Source organism: Monodon monoceros, unplaced genomic scaffold (assembly GCF_005190385.1).
Source record: "Monodon monoceros isolate NGI ecotype Baffin Bay Population unplaced genomic scaffold, NGI_Narwhal_1 Super_Scaffold_3, whole genome shotgun sequence".
In the NCBI taxonomy this organism is placed as follows: Eukaryota; Metazoa; Chordata; class Mammalia; order Artiodactyla; family Monodontidae; genus Monodon; species Monodon monoceros.
Window position 1 is genome coordinate 65203811 of NW_021703780.1, and position 18375 is coordinate 65222185.

The window sequence follows — 18375 nt, forward strand, 5'->3', positions numbered from 1 at the left end:
ATCTCCAGTGGTAAGGGGGCCACCCAGGCCCTCAGAGGGGACCTCAGAGACTGGATCCGAGCCTGGTCCTGACTCCCATGGAGTCACGTGGCTGGCCCAGCACCCCTGGAGTGTGTGATAATGAACAGGGTGTGAGGGTGAGCAGGTACTCTGCCTGAAATGAGTGCAGCAGCCCCTGACTCCAAGGTGATCCCTCCATGTAAGCCATGGAGGTTTGGCTCCTTCCAGCCCCCAGGCAGTGCCCAGCTCCTGCTACAAGCCTGTGCTGGGCTGTGTGGCTGGGCTAGAAGTGGGTCATTCCTAGGATTCTCAGCTTCATGATCCCCAGAGCTGAAGTGGCTACCTGGAACCTTCAACCCTATCCCTGATGTCAGCCATATTAGCCCAACTACAGCCTTGGGTGTGCGGACAGATCTGGGTCTCATTTGAAGCCCTGATGGTAGTTGTGAGGAGAGCAGGGGTTCCTCTTTTCATCCCTCCCTGAGAGAACTGGTTATGCACCCTGCCAAGGAACCTTTAGCATCTTTGGCCTCATAACCAGGAATCCGATGTGTAAGAGCTTCAAATTCTGGGACCACTCCCCTTCCAAGATACTCTTGTCAATCATCCTATAGGGAAACAGTGGGGAAAAGCCAGTTTTACAGTTCACAGAGTAGGAGAGGCAAGGGAAGCTTACGTCAGCCTCACTGGGAGCCCTGGACTGAGCTGGCTTCCACCTGGCCTTGGCCGTGACTGAGCGGAGAGGTGAGGTGGCTCAGAGCAGCTCTGCCCAGCGGAAGGCAGGCCTTGTCTGGTCGCTCCTTCTCAGAGGCTGGGGTCTCTCTCAGAGACTTCGCCTTTCAGAGCGAGGGATGCCACTGTATTGCCCCCTGCTGCGCTGGGTCTATAGCCCTCTCCTGGGGCATGCATCTAGGGCAATGGAGGGGTCAGGTTTCCCAGCCTACTGAGCCCCAGGAGCAGATTATTGGGACTTGAAGCACCCACAAAGATCCTTGTGTGCAAATGAGAACATTAAGGCTCAGCAGGCCAGGGCTGGGGCTCAAACCCAGGTCTCTTCTTTGCCTCCCAGCCTCCAGCCCTTTATCAGCTGCAGACCCCCAACCTGCCTTGCTTTCCAGGTATAGTCTTGTCTGCCATTCCTGGGGGTCAGTGTGAGGCCAAGCTACGTGGGCGATTAGAGTGAACCCCGAGCTAGAGCTGCTTGGGCCTTGTTTGCCCTCAGACCTTGCAGCTGAGTGAAGTATCTGGGCAGCCCCCTGGGCCTTCCTCCTCCTCCTCCATCTCCTTGCCATCATATCTTGAGCTCCTGCTGGGCACTAGGCCCCAAGCAGCTGCTTTACATTTATTGGTGTTAATCCTCACACAACCCCACAGACTGGGTTTTTAATCATCTCCGTGATGAGGAAACCAAGGTTCAGCAGGGTGCAGTCACGGATCAGGTCTCACCGCTGGATTGGAAGGGAGGGTGAGGCCACCATTGGTGCCCATTTGACTGGTCAGAGACTGAGGTCAGCATAGCTAGGTCCTGGGCTGCCCCCTGCAGAGCTTAGTGCAGTGGTCCACCTGGGCCTGTGGATCCTCAGAGCAGGAACAGGGGTTGCCAGGGTTGTTCCCAGAGGGCTTTCCAGAAGCCCAGTGCCTACCCTGGTGGGCCCTTCTCCTGAGGTGTGTGCAGCATAGGCTCAGGCCTCTGTCTCCCAAGCCCTACTATGTGCCAGGCCCTGGGGAGATGATACCAGTCAGAAGAGCTTGTAAAATATGGAGATTGAACGGTGCACCCTGAACCAAGTGCTTCTGGGATTATCTTATTCACTCTCAAGACATCCCATAAGGCAAAGTCAGTGAACCCTCCCATTTTACAGACGAGGAAACTAAAACTGGGGAAGGCTAAGGAATCTGCTTATATGCTGGCTGAACTGGGATTCCAGTGCAAGCCTAATGACCCAGGGCCTGAGGCCTTGGTCATCACACCTGGCTTGAAGAGGGTAGGGTGCAGGACAGGGATAGAGCAGGCCCAGAGTGAGGACAGTCTGGGCAAAAGCCTGGATGCCTGGAGGCACGTGGAGAGGACTATGTTGTGGTGAGGTGGTGGTGGGTGCCTTTGGATGAGCTCTGAATGCATTTCTGGGTACCAGAGCCTAATTTAAGGGTCTCAGGGTGAGTTACAGGGTCAGGTAGGCATTGAGGATATTCTCTAGCTGCCAGGAAGAGGGGACTGGGGCAGGAGGCTGCAACTGGGCCAGGATCTAGAGGCCGCTAGGGGCTATAGCAGTGGCATATAGCAACAGGCCTTCTGGAAGAGAACCAACTCACCTCCATTGCTGAGGGATTGGATGTAGGGCGGGGGGTGGCCAGGACCACGATAGGGCCCAGGGCTCTGACTGGAACCTGGGGGCCCTGGAGCCACCCTGAACTGGGCACTGGGGTACTAGGGACAGACAGCTTGAGAGAGTGGGGTGCCCTCAGGCCATCCCATAGGCAGTGTCAGGGGCAGTGGGCAGGGGTGTCTGGAGATCCAAATGTGACCATGTGGGGACATAACCTAGAGGCAGCCCTTTAGATGGAGTTGTGAAGACCACCCTCCCAGGCCTGAGCTCTGTCAACAACAGTAACTGGGCATCTCCATGTGTAATGGTGCCCCGTGCCACACACACTTTGTCATAAATCCTCTGTCTGCACATGAGGGGAGCCTTCCTTGGCCCACTAGACAGATGAAGCAACTGAGACTTAACCGGTGCAACATCACACAAGCAGGAAGTAGCCATGCTGGGCTTTGAACCCAGTCCTCTGACATCCCAGCTGGAAGGGGAGTGAGCAGGCCACAGAGGCCAGCTGTAGCCCGGGGCCCGGATACCCAGCTGGGATGCCCCCAGGGCTGACATGGGCTTCCAGGGCAAAGAGGAAAGTGGTGAGTCAAACAGAAAGCACCAGATGTGGAGTGAGCTTCCTCCCCTCCCAGCTGCCCCTGGTGCCAAACTTTCACACCCCACAGCAGAGGAGCGCATGGGGGAGGGGAGGGCAGTGAAAGTGGCTGCTGCTGAAAGGAGGCTCTGATGTACTCCGGATGTGGGGTGGGACTGACAGACACCCAGACTCTGGTTCCCTGCTGACAGGTGGGTGAGGAAAGTGAGTCCCCTCGCAGCATAAGGAAGTGTAAAGCCTGCCGTATCAGGTGGAATGTTTCAGGTTCCCAGGCCTGGGAGGTTCTGGGAGAGGGTGCAGGTGGATGTGCCTAAAACCCTTCTTGAAGGCATTCCCACAGCTCAAGAACTGACCAGGGCTCCCCACTCTCTCTGCTTGCACAGAAATCCTCTGTCTCTTGTCATTCTGCCCAGCCCTCCTGCCCAGAGCCCTAGAGTTTGTTCTTTCAAACCAAGTTTCACGTGGAACTCAACTATGTAGTTTTTAAAAGATAAAAGCATCATTTTAAACGTAAATGTATTTTATGAGTTCAAATTCTCAACACTTTCTTAGCATTAAGTCCATCAAGGTGAACAGCGATGAGCACTGACGTTGGAACTGGGGGCTAGGATGGGAGTTGCAGTCTTACGTCAGCCTCAGCGTTCAGTGTCTTTTCAGTATTTGGTTTTGGTGGCACAGGACCAAATGACCCCACCAAGTGATTCTCACAGATAAGTGGTTACAAATGGTAGCATGTTTCTGAAGGGCCCCTTGCAGTCTCTTTCATTTGTAGGGACAGCAGGAGAAGGCTCATGTCCAGCTCAGCCCAAACCTGGGTCTCTGGACACATGGGTAGGATTCTAACGTATCATAGTTTGGTGTTGTGCCCATTTGAGTGTGTGTGTGCTTTTTAAAACTGGGCTTTTTCCAATAGTTAAAAATATGAACGAAAGAGGGAAAGAGAGGGGGGAAAAAAGGAAAGGAGGACGGGAAGGGAGGGCAAGGAGAAAGAAGGAACTCACATGGGGCATCTGAGGATGCCTTCACTCAGGTTCTTGGTGAGGGCAGCCTCTGTCTCTCCTGGGAAGCCCACCCTGACTGCTCCACCCCTACCTGTCCAGGAGGTTCCAGTGCCTCCTCTCATTCAGCATCTGTCTCAGCAAGTGAATCTGGGCCACATACTTCTGAAAAGTCTCAGGAGTCCACGACTCCCTCCTGGCTCTGGTGTGGACTTTCCACTCAGTCCCTGGTTCTGGGGCAGGGAAGAAGGTCCCAAGGAGGGGACAGGGACTAGGGGCTTCCCCAGGCCCTATGTGGGATCTCTAGGGGTGGGAGGACTGGGGAACCCAGTGCCCCTGAGAGCCTGGGGTTTCTGTACCTTCATTTCTGGGAACTTGCTATACTTTAGGAAGAGAGAAATGAGAAGCAAAACCCTAGGGCCCCAGCACCACCAACCCCCCTTCCTGTCTTCCTTCCGCTGAGTCATAGCCAAGAGCCCAGCACCTCTGCCTCCTTTGGGGCCATCTGGGTGGGGTGGAATTCAGAGTCGTGTGAGGACACAGCATCTGGACAAGTCCTCTTTTCCTGCCAATATCTGTGAGGGACCCAGACTTGCTGAGGCCTGAAGCTACCTCCCAAGTTTGGAGAATGGGTGACTGAGGTCCTTAGTGTCCTGTCTCTCCCCCATCCCCAGCCCCACTGTTCACCTGCAAGCACTGAGCACCAACTGTAAGCCAGGTAGGGTGGTTCAGATGGGGCCCTGTCCTTGAGGAGCTCATGGATTTGGACATGGACGACTCCTGACAGGCCCCTCATGACTGGCTGGGTCCTTAGGCTTGCTCTGGTCAGCAGTAGGGAGGCAGGCCACATCACACATGCCCATCATAGAGACCTGCACACCCCTACACAGGTACCCATAGATATGTGCATGTGCACAGGTGTGGGACTTGAGCATGTGGGTCCATGTCCATGATCACAGGTGTGCCCACGCAGGGCTTCCATTGGATGGGGGAGCTCCAGGCTCTGGGAACCAGTTCAGGACCTTGTGTGTGTGGCCTCTGTGAGAGGCCCCAGGTTGCTGAGGGCCGAGGCTGCCTTCCATACTTGGAGAAGGGGCGACTGAGGTTCTTGTGAGGTATCACCCTGTCTTGGAGGCCCAGCTACTGTCTCTGAGTTATGGGAGCCCATGGGAGCTTGAGTACTGTGCCCCCATTTCATGGAAAAGAAAGCTGAAGCCCAGAGAGGGCCCATGACTTGCCCAGGGTAACACAGCAAGCTAGGGGAGATCTGGGAGGGGAATGGGCCAGACCTGGGCACCTGTCCACATCCCTGACCTTTCTGGCCTGGCATTTGGGGCTTGGCAATCCCTGATGACCACACTGCATCAAACTCTGGGTTGATTCTCCCAGAAAACCCACCTAGGGACCAACCACAGGGTCCTCCCAAGCCTTGCCATTCCTAGGAATTTCCCCCACACTACACCTTTGCTTGGGCTGTCCTAGCTGCCTGGAACGCCCTCTCTCTCTCAATCAGTCTCTGTCTATCTCTCTCTGATTCTGCAAATAAAATCCAAACTTCCAAATTCTGTTTAAATGGTTTCTATACCTTCTTTGACCCCCTGGAACTTTCCCCTGCCTCTAGCGTCCCTCAGCCTCTGTCCCCCTCACTCCCACCCATTTTGCACCCACCTACTAAACATAAAATTGACCCCTAGAGCCCTAGGCTGGGTGTGAAGGGTCCTTTGAGGCTGAGACAGTGAAAGCCATACTCAGGCCAGCCCAGCCCTCCAGACTTTGCCAGGCACTGGGGTGGGCCCTGGAGCTAGGAGAGGAAACCGCACCTCTGCTAGGCCTCACCATCTGCCCCCAACTCTGCTCCTTCCCTGAAGGCCCAGAAGCCTGGAGCACTGTACTCTAGGCAAGATTGATCCCTCGCAGTTTACCATTCCAGCTTTTGTTTATTCCCCCACACCCTGAGTACCCCTCAACTGGGGGCTAGGCCTGTGTTTGGTGGGGTGGAGGGTGGGGGTTGAACAAAGAGTAGAGAAGCTTCAGATTTGTTGGGTGCCGCCCTTTCATTAAATGGCCCTGGACAGAGCTGTCTGCTCCTTTCCAGAGCTCTTCCCTTCCACTTGGTCTCAAGAGGTGGGCAGGGAGTCTGCCTTTGCCCCATGAGGCAGTGAGCCCCATCACTGCCTGGCTATCCCCTCACTCCCCTACACCCCTAACTGGGAGCCTAAGATTAATTGTCAGGCCTACCCTTGGTGCTAGAGTATGAAGGAAAAATTGACAAGACACTGCCCATAAGGAGTTCATAGCCTAGTGGAGGACAGAGGCAAGTAAACAGGTCCTTATCCTTGGCCCATGTGGCATGCATTTGATCACTGTGTGCTCGGCACTGTGCCAGGCACTGGCCATGGGCAGTATTCAGATAAGGCCCTGCTTGCATGGGGCATATCCCTTCCCACTTAGGTTTCCACACAGCAGTTACAGTGCTCAGCTTGAGGCTTTCTCTATGGCAAAGGCCAGCTTGGTAGGTGAAATAGGCAGGGAGTTCACCCCCTGGAGCAGCCCTTAGCCAGTGAATAGTGGGAGTTGGTGGATACACATCCCAGCTTCCTTACCTCTCGGGTAGGACAACCCTGATGTGTGTTCTACACTATCTCTCAACCGAGGACTGACCTCAGTTGCCCGCAGAGAGAGCACACTCATTAACACACCTGCTTCGGCTTCCTTTCCTTCCCTGTCTCACTTCCCCTGTCCTCTATGTCAGGAGCTGGGAAGGCTCTGAGATTTCACCCAACTCACAAGCTAACAAGTTGTCATATTCCCGAGGATGTTGGCAGAAGACACAGATTCCTGCTTGAGAAACAAAGGTCAGTTTACTTTCCACAGTAACAGTAGACAGAGTATCAGCATTTTCTTGTACCACTTCCCTGAACCACAATTCCTGCAGAGTGACCCAATAAGGGCCAGATGATGCCTGTGCGTGCAGTGGGTTGACAGGAGAGGAACCCTGAGATCAGGGAACCCAAATCTTTTATAATAGACTATAAACAAACCTGCCCACCCTTTACTCCAGAGGCAGATATTATCTTTATTATACTGGACAATAAATCTGCCTTTTTCCCTGGAGGGAGACGCTATCTCTATCTTCTAAGGCTGTTCACTGGAATAATCACCCTTGAAAGTATTGTTTGGAACAAGGGCAGTCAGTGCCTCTACCAGCAAGTGTACAGAAATGGGAGACAACCAGGAAAAATTGCCTCCCTATCCTCTACTGGTGCTTCTTGACATGACCTCTGAAATAAGCTGTTTGTGTTTGGATCCTTGTCCCTGAGCCTGCCTCTGGGGGAAACCCTCCAAGACCGGGAAGATGACACCAAATGGGCAGTAATGGGTTTCTGGTGTGGCTCTCATTTCTCCAGACCTGTCCTGCACGTAGTGCAGGGGAGCCACATGAAGGAAGAAGTTTCCTTACCCAGAATCGATACTGTTGTGACTCTTAGGGAGGTGCTCTAAAAGACTCTTAGGGTGTCATTTTTTCATGTTTAAATATTTAGTCCATCTAGAATTATTGAGATTTCCCTGTGTGAGGTAGACATTGGACTTCATTTTTTTCCCAAATCAATATCAATTATTGGATTGATATTAGATCAATATCATTTATTGGAAATTGTGCCTGCTCTGTCACCACTCTCTTCTAAGCTGCTTGGAGGCTGTTATTTAGAATGTATCACAAGCACACAAATGATCACAAGCACACAAATGATCAATTCACAATAAATGGACTAAAGAACACATGGGCATCACCATCACTGGGGATTTGACACTCAGCGGTGGCACAATGTGAGACAAACCCAACACCCACTCGTGATGACACCATTCAGACCCCAGGGAAATGGAGGGAGGCTGTGAACCAGCCTTAGAATTCACAGGGGATTTGAACACGAATTGGGAAGGTTTCTTTCTATAAAAATATTTAACAGTTAATAAAAATTTCAAAAAGTTGAATAAAATTTTAGTTTAAATCTTTTTGACTTAAATTTTTATATCAGTTCATTATAACTTATAGTTTGTATTTTGCCTTTTAATTTTACTAATTTTGATTATTTAAAAAATAACTTTTTGGAATGTATTTTAAATACTTCCAATTTCTAATATTTTAAATTTAATTCATATTTTTGTGCTCTTTGAATATAATATTTTATTTTAGTCTTTTAAATCATTATTGCCAATAGAATAGTAATTATGTGAAAATCTTGACTATAACAACATAATCAATAGTTTTACTGGAATCAAAGCAAGAACAGTGAATGTTACAGAATAAGTATATAATACCTTATGAATTAGGCATGTCTTTATCTTCTTACTCACTTGGTATCAGTGAACACCTGAACATAAGCAATAATCATTAAATTGAATCATCTTTGATATCTGACTTTCTGATATTTTTATGACTTTTAGACATACAAAACCCACAGATTTACAGATTTTTTATTGTTATGAAAGTTTACTTGTTGAGTAGGAGGATAGCACGTGTTTTATTAGCAGTTTGTAGCTTGACTTATGATTTTAAATATTTAGATTCTGTAGCGTGGGCCTCCATTTGTCCTTTTGCCCGGAGCACTGCAAATGTCAGGGCCTGTGCTCCAGTGGGAAGAGCAGATGTGTCCATAGTTCTTCCTGTTGCAATAAGGGCCAAAGAAAGAGTGCTTCTGAGGCTCTTGTCTACTTGGGCCTATGGTCAAGGGGGAGCCAGAGGGGTGGATTGGGACCAGGGAGGAGACCCCAAGGAGAAAAATCACCAAACATATTTACTCCTCACCATGATTCTGTAAGGTAAGAAGTCATGACTGGCTCAAGTCATGCAGAGTGCCTGGCTCTGGAGCCACCTATATAGAGCAGGGCACCAGTGTCCTCTGCAAACCCAGTATGTGCCACCTAGCAGCTCTTCCCACTCAGGTCGGGTGGTTCCAGGTCCAGTCCTCCCATGGTATCTTCCCAGTCAAGGCCAGCCTGACCTGGGTGCAGGCGCCAGGGCTGCTAAGTGGTGGAGAATGCAGCACTACACTGCCAGCTGCCTCAGGTAGCCCCAGAGAACCAGCACTCCAAAGCGCAAGCGTAATGGTGAACTATGTCCCTAGGGTGCCCCACCATCTTCCTGCAGGGGTCAAAGGGCCTCTCTGTCACAACCCTGCCTCACAGCCCCCGCCTGGGCACTGAGTCTCAGCCCTTCTCAACCCCAGGACTGGCCTCTGGAGGATGGGCTGGGGGCCCCATCTCTGTGACATGTCGGGGGTGGGTGGGTAGCAGGCTTGGAGCTGTGCTCAGTGAGAGCCAAGGAGTGACCTGAGGGCATGAGGCGAGAGGCAAATCCCTGCCCACACCTCTGTCCAGCCTTAGCCAGGGAGCGTTCTCCATTCTTCTGAGGGCAAACAGGTCCTGAGTGGTTAAAAGACTGCCCCAAGGTCACCCAGCTAGAGAGGGAGGCCCTTACTTCCCCTCTGTGCCTGTCTAGACAGGCCCCCCAGCACCCCTTCAAGACCCCTGCTGTCCCCAGGACCCTGTGATGGGAACACTCATGGCTACTCCCTCAAAGTGTGACTAGGTCCCAATCCAGTCCCAGAACCAGGTCACAACCTGCAGAGCCGTCCTGGGGCCCTGCAGCTTCTCCTCTTCATCCTCTAAGTAGGGAAACTGAGTCTCCAACAGGCCAGATGTGTGCTCAAGATTGCACAGCTGGGCACTGGTGCTAGGACCATACCAGGTGGCCTGATGCTGAGGCTGGGACCTGTACCCCAGCTGTGGGACAGGAATCTGAGGGGAAAGACCCTCTAGGAAAAGACTGGCCTGAAGGAGAGACAGAAGTCCTGGCCAGAGGTTTCCCATTCATCAGCAAGGGACTCAGTGAGCAGGGCCTGCCACTGCTGATCCCACCTTGCTCGCCCTCCTCCTTCCCCTTAGCCTTCGTAGCCCTCACTGCTCACCAGCCTGGGCAGTACACTTGCACCTAACATCCCACTTTCACCTGTGCCCCCTCACCCGCCTATTGCCCCTCCTCCCAGGCATGCACGCCCCGCTTTTTCCCTATTGTTTCTGGTTGTCCACTCTGTGCCTATCCCTGGGCTGGATGCTGGGTACCGCAGAGGTTGTGCCAGACCTGAGCCTGTCCTGGCAGAGCCCTTAGAGGGACCCTGCACTCAGTGCTGAGAGAGGGGAGTCTAAGGAGGCACCCACAGTCAGGGAGGGCTTCCTGGAGGCAAGGACCCCAGTTGTGGCCTCAGCACCCCCTCCCCCTCACCTAGGTCACTGCCCCTCCTGTGAGCCTCTCTCTGTGGAGTGGCCAGCGGGTTCCAGGAAGCGTCCCCTCGCTCTGCAGTGCCGATTCCAAGAACCGCGGCTCCTGGCAGCACTTGCTCAGGATCCTTTCCTAGAACATAGGCCTCGCCCCACCCAGGCTGCTGGGGTCTCATTGGACAGCTGGCAAAGGGAATGAAGGAGGGAGTGCCCTGGGCGGGGTCCTCTGTAGAGTCCGGAAGCTGGGAGGTGGGCCTAGGCTGTCAGCCTGGAGAGGGTGGCCACACTAGGGTCGGGGGACAGGAGGTCAATGTGTGTGAAGGCACTTTGACTCCCAGTCAGCTAGGGGGCGGGGTAGGCCCAATGAGTTCAGCTCACAGCCTCCCTGCACACACAGGAGGCTCACCCCTTGGACCCAGAACTTGGGCTCAGCTTGCTACACTCCATCCTCGATCCCCCGACCCCCATCCCAGGGTCCCATCTCATAGGCAAATGGCACAAGCCTTACTCTGGCCTCAGAGCAGGCCTTCATCAGATAACCTCCAGAGGTATAGGCCAGGGGACAGGAGTGGCAGGTTCTGAGCAGTGAAGGGGGGATGGGACAGTTGGTCCTTGGAAGGACATGACACCTGTATTATTAATCTTATAATTTCACCTTGCCTGATTATGATGGAGGAAGTCACCCCATCCAACACCCTCAGCAAGGTGGGTGGGGGTTGGGGGTGACAGGCCCTGATTCATGGGCAAGGACAGGGCCTAACTTCCTTCAAGGTCACTGGGCCTCCCACTCTGGGGCGTGTCCTCCACCCCTGCCACCTCTGAGCTGGCACCAGGCCTGCCCGCCTGTCTGGGACCTGCCAGATCATGTTGAGCAACCAGTTCCTGAGAAGCGTTGAAGGCTGTTTGGTTTAAAATTAACTCCCCGCTACCCCTCCCCTGCCTGCAGGCCTCCTCCGAGTTCTTGGAAGAGGCGCTCTGCTCTTTCTTCCTGGGAAGAGGCCTCTAGCCACAGCTGCTGCAATTCCAGCAAAAACACCTCACCCAGGGTGGGGGTGGGGGGTGCCCATTCCACACCTTCTCTGCCCTCTAGTTCTCTGCCCTCTGTGAGGCCCAGGGATACTCCTGGAGCCTAACATGCCCCAGTTCATCCACTGAGACCCAGAGGAGAAAGGGGGTGACTGTCAGGGTGCTAAGAGCAGGTGCTGCTGCCCCAAAGCCCACAGCTCTGCATTCAGGCACCTGCTGGCTCTGAACAGAAAAAGGGCTATAGAGACCCAGTCTGAGCACCTCTGGGGTAGAGAGAGTATGAGCTGATCGCACTGACAGCAAACCCAGGACTTTGGTCTACTTTAAGACATGTATGGCTCAGAGAGATAAAGCAATCTGCCCAGGGTCACCCAGCTTTGCCTGCCTAAGCTCAGCCTGCCCACTAGATGCCAGGCTGACAACACTGACCTCGCAAGGATGCCCAGAGGCCAGACCCCGCATGCACTCACACTGGCATTAGAGCTCTCTTTTTCTCTTACTCACACTCCTCTAACTGCTCCGGAAACCCATCTCCTTCTGGATAAGCCTTCATTTTCTAGTGTTTCCTTGGGCTCCATGTTTCTATGGTTTTGGAGAAAAGGTTTCCTGAGAACCTGCTCTCCTAACAACTCCTCCTACCATGGCCATCTACCCAAAGGAGCTGAGAAATACAAAGGAATGTTGGCCAAGTGGAAAGGTCAACACACACGCGCACACACACACACACACACACACACGCGCACACACCCACACACACGCACACACCCACACACACACACACACACACACACATTGATGTTGCTCAGAAGTAGGGCTGGTGGGGGTGGGGAGGGGAGAAGTGCTTCTTAGGAGAAGGCTGAGAGGCGAGAAGCACTTTTAAAAACAAAGCTTTGGCCCAACCCAAACTATGAGTGAAGTCCTCACCTCTGATGGAGGAGGAGCCCCGCTCTGGTGACAGGAAGGGCCCAGTCTGGCTCATCGGCGCTGGGTGTGGGGAGTCCCTGGAACAGGGCTGTGCCTGGGGAGCATTTGCTGGGTGCCACTCCCCTTCCAGCCACATCATCAGAGTGTGGATCTCCCTAGCGGGGACTGTGCAGTGAAACAGTCCTAGAGGACTGCCTGGAGGAGTTGTGGCCATCCCAAGTTCCCTCAGCCCTCAGAGGCCACTTCTTGCACTCTGGGCCCTGCCTGCTTCAACCAGGCCTGAGTCATGGAAGCAACTGCCTTTCCATTGAGCATAAAGCTTTGGCCACACAAAAAGGCTCCTCCTGCTTTGGGCCTGCCACATCTCCTGCTCAGAGATGAGCATCAGCTTCTACTCACCCCGTATTCCCCCAAAACTAGGCATAGCCACTCTCCAACCACCCTGTGGCAGGGCACTTCCACTATCTCTGTTAGACAGATGGGGAAACTGGGATTTCCCTGGCAGTCCAGTGGTTAAGACTTTGTGCTTCCAATGCGGGGGACGTGGGTTCGATCCCTGGTCAGGGAACTAAGATACCACATGCCATGCGGAGTGGACAGAAAAAAAAAAAAAAAAAGAGCTCTTGGCTGTTTGCGCTCCAAGGAGGAGCTGTGGAGGAGGCAGCTGCTTGGCTGGGGAAAGAGGGAGCCAGAGCCCACCTCACCTGCGACTCAGCAAAAAAAAGACATGGGGAAACTGAGGCTCCAAGAAGCTAAACCATTCGCTTGAGATCCTACAGTGATTTTGGAGGCTCTGAAATTTGAACTCTGCCTGAGTTCTTTCCACTTGGCTAATTTGCCTCTTCAAAGACATCCCCAGGAGACTTTCATGGGAAGCATGGTGTGTATGTGTGTGAGAGAGAGAAATTTAGTCAAAGAATGGCTGTTTTGAATTTGTTATGGAAAGTATGTTTTCTCCTCCCCAGGCTGAAGAGACCTGGGAAAACTCGGGCTCCAGGGAGATTCCCTAGGATGCAGTGGGTGCCCAACACAGGCATGAATAAATGCAGGAGAAGTTAAGGAAGACTTCTCAGAAAAGGAGCATTTGAGTTGGACTTTGAAGGGTGAGTAAGAGTTTGCCCTGGCACAACTGAGGAAGAGGACGTTCCAGGATGAATGATATCCTGGTATGTGGAGGGCTGTTTGGAGGGAAGCAGAATGAAATGGCTTGTTGGCAGTTTGGGAATCCATGTCTTGGAGCCTGGGGTAAGGCACAAGCAAGATATGAGGGGAGCCTGTGAATATCACTAAATGAGGAAGGCAGGACAAGTTTGGGTTTGCAAGCCCCTCACTCTGGAGATGGTGGTAGGGCTGAGGGAGCCAGTGAGGAGGCCATCAGGATGGTCCATTCAGGTTGGTGAGTGATGGTAAGGCTAGATCTGGGCAAGGCAGCCATGGGGAGCAGCAGGAGAGCAGCTTGAGAAGGACCAGGGGCAAGGTAGACAGACGTGGAGATCAACAGGTGGGGGGCGCATGTGGGGGCTGTGGAGGCATGATGGGGGGAGAGTGGAGGCATGTCTAGGGGACAGTGAAGAGTCCAGGTCTGGACAGGGGGAGTCTGGAGGGCCTTGAACCAGGCTGTTCATGTTCCTAGTCAGAAGGCAGCAGACTCAAGTTCAAGAGTTCTAGGGTGAGGGGGACAGGCCCTGACCTGGGATTCAAAGCCCTGGGCTCCAGCCCTGTATGGCCACTTCCTCTCTGGGTGACTGTGGACAAGCTAGCCTGACTCTCTGGGTCTCAGGCTTGCAGCTTTGAAATGGGACAGACCCAGAGGTGCTACCCAGCTCACCTCCCTCACCTGTGGCTCACCTCTGAGGGCACAGACCACCGAGGGCGTGGAAAGTAACAGGCCTGAGGGAGACCCATCCTCCAGGTGTGGACAAGGGTAGCAGATGGCCTAGTCTCTACTGGAGCTGCAAGGGAAGTTGCTAGAAGGTTAGGCTGGTCTAGCCTCCACCCCAGCCCATGCAGAGACCAGACAAAGGGTCTATTCACCATGACTGGAACCCAAGGCCTTGGTTGGCAAATGATGCCTGAAGGTGGAGGGCTGGGCTGGCAGGGCAGCATCAAAGCTAGTGGGGTGAGGGGCTGCTTATAGCTCCAGGGAGTTCCAGCCAGCTCCCCTGTAGCTCCCATGGGGACCTCAGGGGACATCAACACCTGTCCGGTGACTTCCCTGGTGGTCCAGTGGTAGAGAATTCGCCTTCCAATGCATGGGACACGGGTTTGATCCCTGGTGGGGGAACTAAGATCCCACGTGCCATGGGGCAACTAAGCCCACATGCCACAACTACTGAGCCTGTGCGCCTCAACTAGAGAGCCCACGTGCCGCAACTACACAGCCCACGCACTCTGGAGCCTGCGCGCCACAACTACACGGCCCACGTGCCCTGGAGCCTGTGCGCCACAACTAGAGAGAAGCCTGTGAGCTGCAACGAAGAGCCCGCGTGCCGCAATGATGATCCCACATACTGCAATTAAGACCCGACGCAGCCTAAAAAAAAAAACCCTGCCCTGCCCACCTCTCAAATGGGATTAAAACAAGGGACAAGGAATAGTTACAGTGACAGCTGCAGCAGCTGCCAGGTTGAACCCTCAGGCTCTCCTCAGTATCAACTTATAAATCCTCCTGGGCCCCCCATGTCCCCTCTGAGAGACGTGCTGTCACTCTCCCCATTTCATAGCTAAGGAATCTTATGAGGTTCAGTGAGGTTGAGGGAAACAGCCCCCCCCAAACCAAGTGTACAGCACATAATCCAGACTGGAGGGGAGGTGGGGGTAAAACCAGGGTTGGAGGGAAATGCTAGCCAGGAGTAAACCTCCAGGGACCTCCTGTCTTAAGTATCAGATGTGGGAGCCCCAGCCTGCTGCCCCAGAGTGACCATTGGAATGGCCCCTTGGGTGGTGGCTGTGCAGCCTGCCTAAGCTGGGGAGGGGGCCCATACCCTGCAGTTGGCGTGGGGAGGACACCTTCACCAGGAGAGGCTGTTGAATTTCTGGCAAAGCTCCAACCTGCTTTATATTAAAACTGGTCTAACAGGTTGGTATGAAAGGGCTGCCCAGGCCTGTGCAGGCTCCACTTCTCCTGAAGAAAGAGGGCCTTTGTGAGGTCCCAGAATCCTCCTGCCTTCTTGATTAGGACTTATTTCAGGCTCTTGGCTCCTCTGTTTCACTGTGGAGCTGTGCTGGGTGGGAGGGTTCCCATCTGAGAGTGGAGCCAGCCTGGCCATGTCCCCAGACCTGTTCAGACCCATGTTTGCCCTTGATCCAGCAAGATTTGCTCAGTTGGCAGATTAGAAGCTGGGCCCAGGTGCAGAGACCCCAATGGTTCAGGGCGTGTTAGGACATACGGTGATCACAGGTGAAGCCTCCCAGCAAGACCTCTCATTGACTGACAAGAGAAACCTGAATGGCCTAGTGGCATCTCTGTCCCAGAATTTTTCCAGAGGGGCATCGTGAGTCCAAGGATGGACACCACGTAGGATCAATCTGCAAACCCATTTCCCCGTGGCCTGACAGAATCCTCTAGGGCAGTCCCCAGCCCCCCTCCTCCAAAAAGCCTTCCTGAATTGCCTGGCCTTCTACATGTCCCCAGTGCCTTGTGAGGGCCAAGGCCTTAGCATGCCAGCCCCTGGGAGGCAGAGCAGAGCAACAGTTTATACAAACGAGGTCTTGAGTCAGGGTTTGAACCCCGGCTCTGCCCCTCACAAGTTGTGTGACCCTGAAAAAGCCACCACCTCTCTCTGAGTCTTACCTCTTCTGCTGTAAATGGGGACCTCTGCTGGTGTGCAAGGCTGCAGTGAGAACTTAATGGGGCACGAGCCGCACCCAGGATCACCTCGCCTCCTCTGCTCTCCACCACACCCTACTCCTCCATATCCCATACCTCTCAACCTCCTTCTGGCCTCTGGCCCCCAGGCCCTTGTGGGGCCACCCCCCCCACCCCCAGCTGACAGGTTCACTCCTTAGAACTGAGCACTGGATCATAGCTTGTCCCTGCTAAACACTGAAGGGGCGCTGCACCGCACCAGAGCACAATCCATGTGCACGCTCTGCCCTCTCCACCCACCCTCTGTCTCCTCAGCCCTCCTGGGCAGCCAGCCATCTTCTGGTCACACCAGGTTTGTTCCTGCCTCAGGGCCATTGCACTGGAGCTCCTTCCACCTGGGATGTCCTTTCTCTAAGTTGTCTGCATAGCCAGTTCCTGCTCTTTGCTCGGGTGTCCAGGCTCAGTGCCACCCTGCTCCAGAGCTTTCCCCGACCCTCTCATCGGCAGCAGTGTCCCCACACCCAAAGCACTTTCTTCCCCGCCTCCTGCTTTGCTTTCATTTCACTCTCAAAACTCATCCTGAGTGCCCATTTGTTTACTTGTTTATCTCTCGCCTACCAGCCCATGAGTCCCACAAGGATGGGGAGTGTGTCCATCGTATTCCCTGCTGTGTCCCCAGGGCCCAAATGGAGTCTGGCCCAGTTTGTGCCCAAAGAGCACGTGTGCTGGTGAAGGACTTAATTGGTAAAGGGTTACCATCAGTTATTGTTTGTATGTTGTGCAGGGTCCTGTGTGCCCTCCAGTCAGCTCCTTTCTTCCTCCTCCGTCAGTGCTGGTAGGTGTGCTCCTTTCACCAGCCCAGAACCACCCAGGGGTGATTGCAGTGACCAGAGGATTTTCAGCATCTGTTAGGCTGGGTCTCTGACTTGGGTCTGGGGCCCGATGACATGCTCTCCACTGATCCTGTTCTAACTAGGCGTCACTCACTCCCTTGGTAGGGAAACATGAAAATAAGATTGAAGCAGATTGGGACTTCCCTGGCGGTCCAGTGGTTAAGACTCCGTGCTTCCAAGGCAGGGGCTGTGGGTTCGATCCCTAGTTGGGGAACTAAGATCCCACATGCTGTGCGGTGCAGCCAAAAAAAAAAAAAAAAAGATTGAAGCAGAAAAGCATCAGGGGTCAGAAGTAGCTGTAGGCCCTCCTCAGGCAAGAGCTGGACCCTGGCTTGGGCTGAGGCGACAGGGAATGGGATAGGACCCTTTTGGTCAGGCCAGTGGCTCCAGAGACCTTAGCAGGCAGGAACGCGAGGGGATAAAGCCAGCATCCAAGAACAACTCACCTGAAAGCTGCCCCCCTACCCCAGCTGCCCGTCCTCGCCACCTCATGTAGCAGTGCAGGGGCAGGTGGGCAGTCAGGACCCCTCAGGCTTAGCTCTGCTCTGTGCCTCACCTCCTCAGCCAGTCCCTTGCCCCCTCTGGGCCTCAGTTTCCTCATCTGTGAAATATGGGTAATATTTAGACCTACTCCCAGGGTTGTGGTGAGCATTACATGAGGTGCAAAGCCCTTGTCTGTTGCCAGCACCCGGTGGGCACCCTGAGACGTGTCCTCTCTGTGGACAACGAAGGGCTTCCTCCTGCTCCAGCACTTTCTGTCTGGGTCATGGCACCAGGTGGTGAAGAGCCTGCCTTTGGCCCTTCTGTGTCTGCTACCCACCCACTGGGTGACTCAGATCTCGGGGTGGAGCAGACAGAGGGGTCACCTCAGGTATTTTGGGAGTCATCAAGGGGCTGGGATCCAGGCTGAAACAATGAGGAACTGCAGACATCCCTGGCAGGGTCATGGTGACCTGGAGGAGGTGTTTGTTGGGCCCTGCAGCCAGCAATGGAGAAGGCACCAGGCGGGACACGTGGGCCTGGGCACCACTCCGATAAAGACAGCCCTCACCCACTTCTTGCTCACTCTCACCCAACATCAGCTCCATTCTTTCCCACTACTATCTCCGTGCCCCCAAGGTTCTGTGCCTCCATAGTTCTTGATTTATTTTTTTTGCGATACGCCGGCCTCCCACTGTTGTGGCCTCTCCTGTTGCGGAGCACAGGCTCTGGACGCGCAGGCTCAGCGGCCATGGCTCACGGGCCCAGCCGCTCCGCGGCATGTGGGATCTTCCCCGACCGGGGCACGAACCCGCGTCCCCTGCATCGGCAGGCGGACTTTCAACCACTGCACCACCAGGGAAGCCCCATAGTTCTTGATTTTTATCCTTTCCTGCCTCCTCCTCATCATCAACATTGTCACTCCTCACACCTTCCTGCCTTCAATCTGCCGACATTTGCCTCTTCTAATCTGCAGCTTTTAATTGTCTAAGGGCTAAGAAGATAGAAAGGTTAGAACTGTTTCTAAAATAAGGGTTAAAGGCTA

The 18375-nt window shown here is 53.8% G+C and overlaps 1 protein-coding gene across 1 annotated transcript in view; it reads left to right on the forward strand.

Annotated features, from left to right (window-relative positions):
* Positions 1-13202: 13202 nt before the first annotated feature.
* MAPKAPK3 (MAPK activated protein kinase 3) overlaps positions 13203-18375 on the forward strand; it is a 44441-nt gene continuing 39268 nt past the window's right edge. Inside the window, exon 1 of the mRNA XM_029241899.1 lies at positions 13203-13252. The gene's annotated coding sequence lies outside the window, so the exon portion shown is untranslated. The remainder of the gene's footprint in view (positions 13253-18375) is intronic.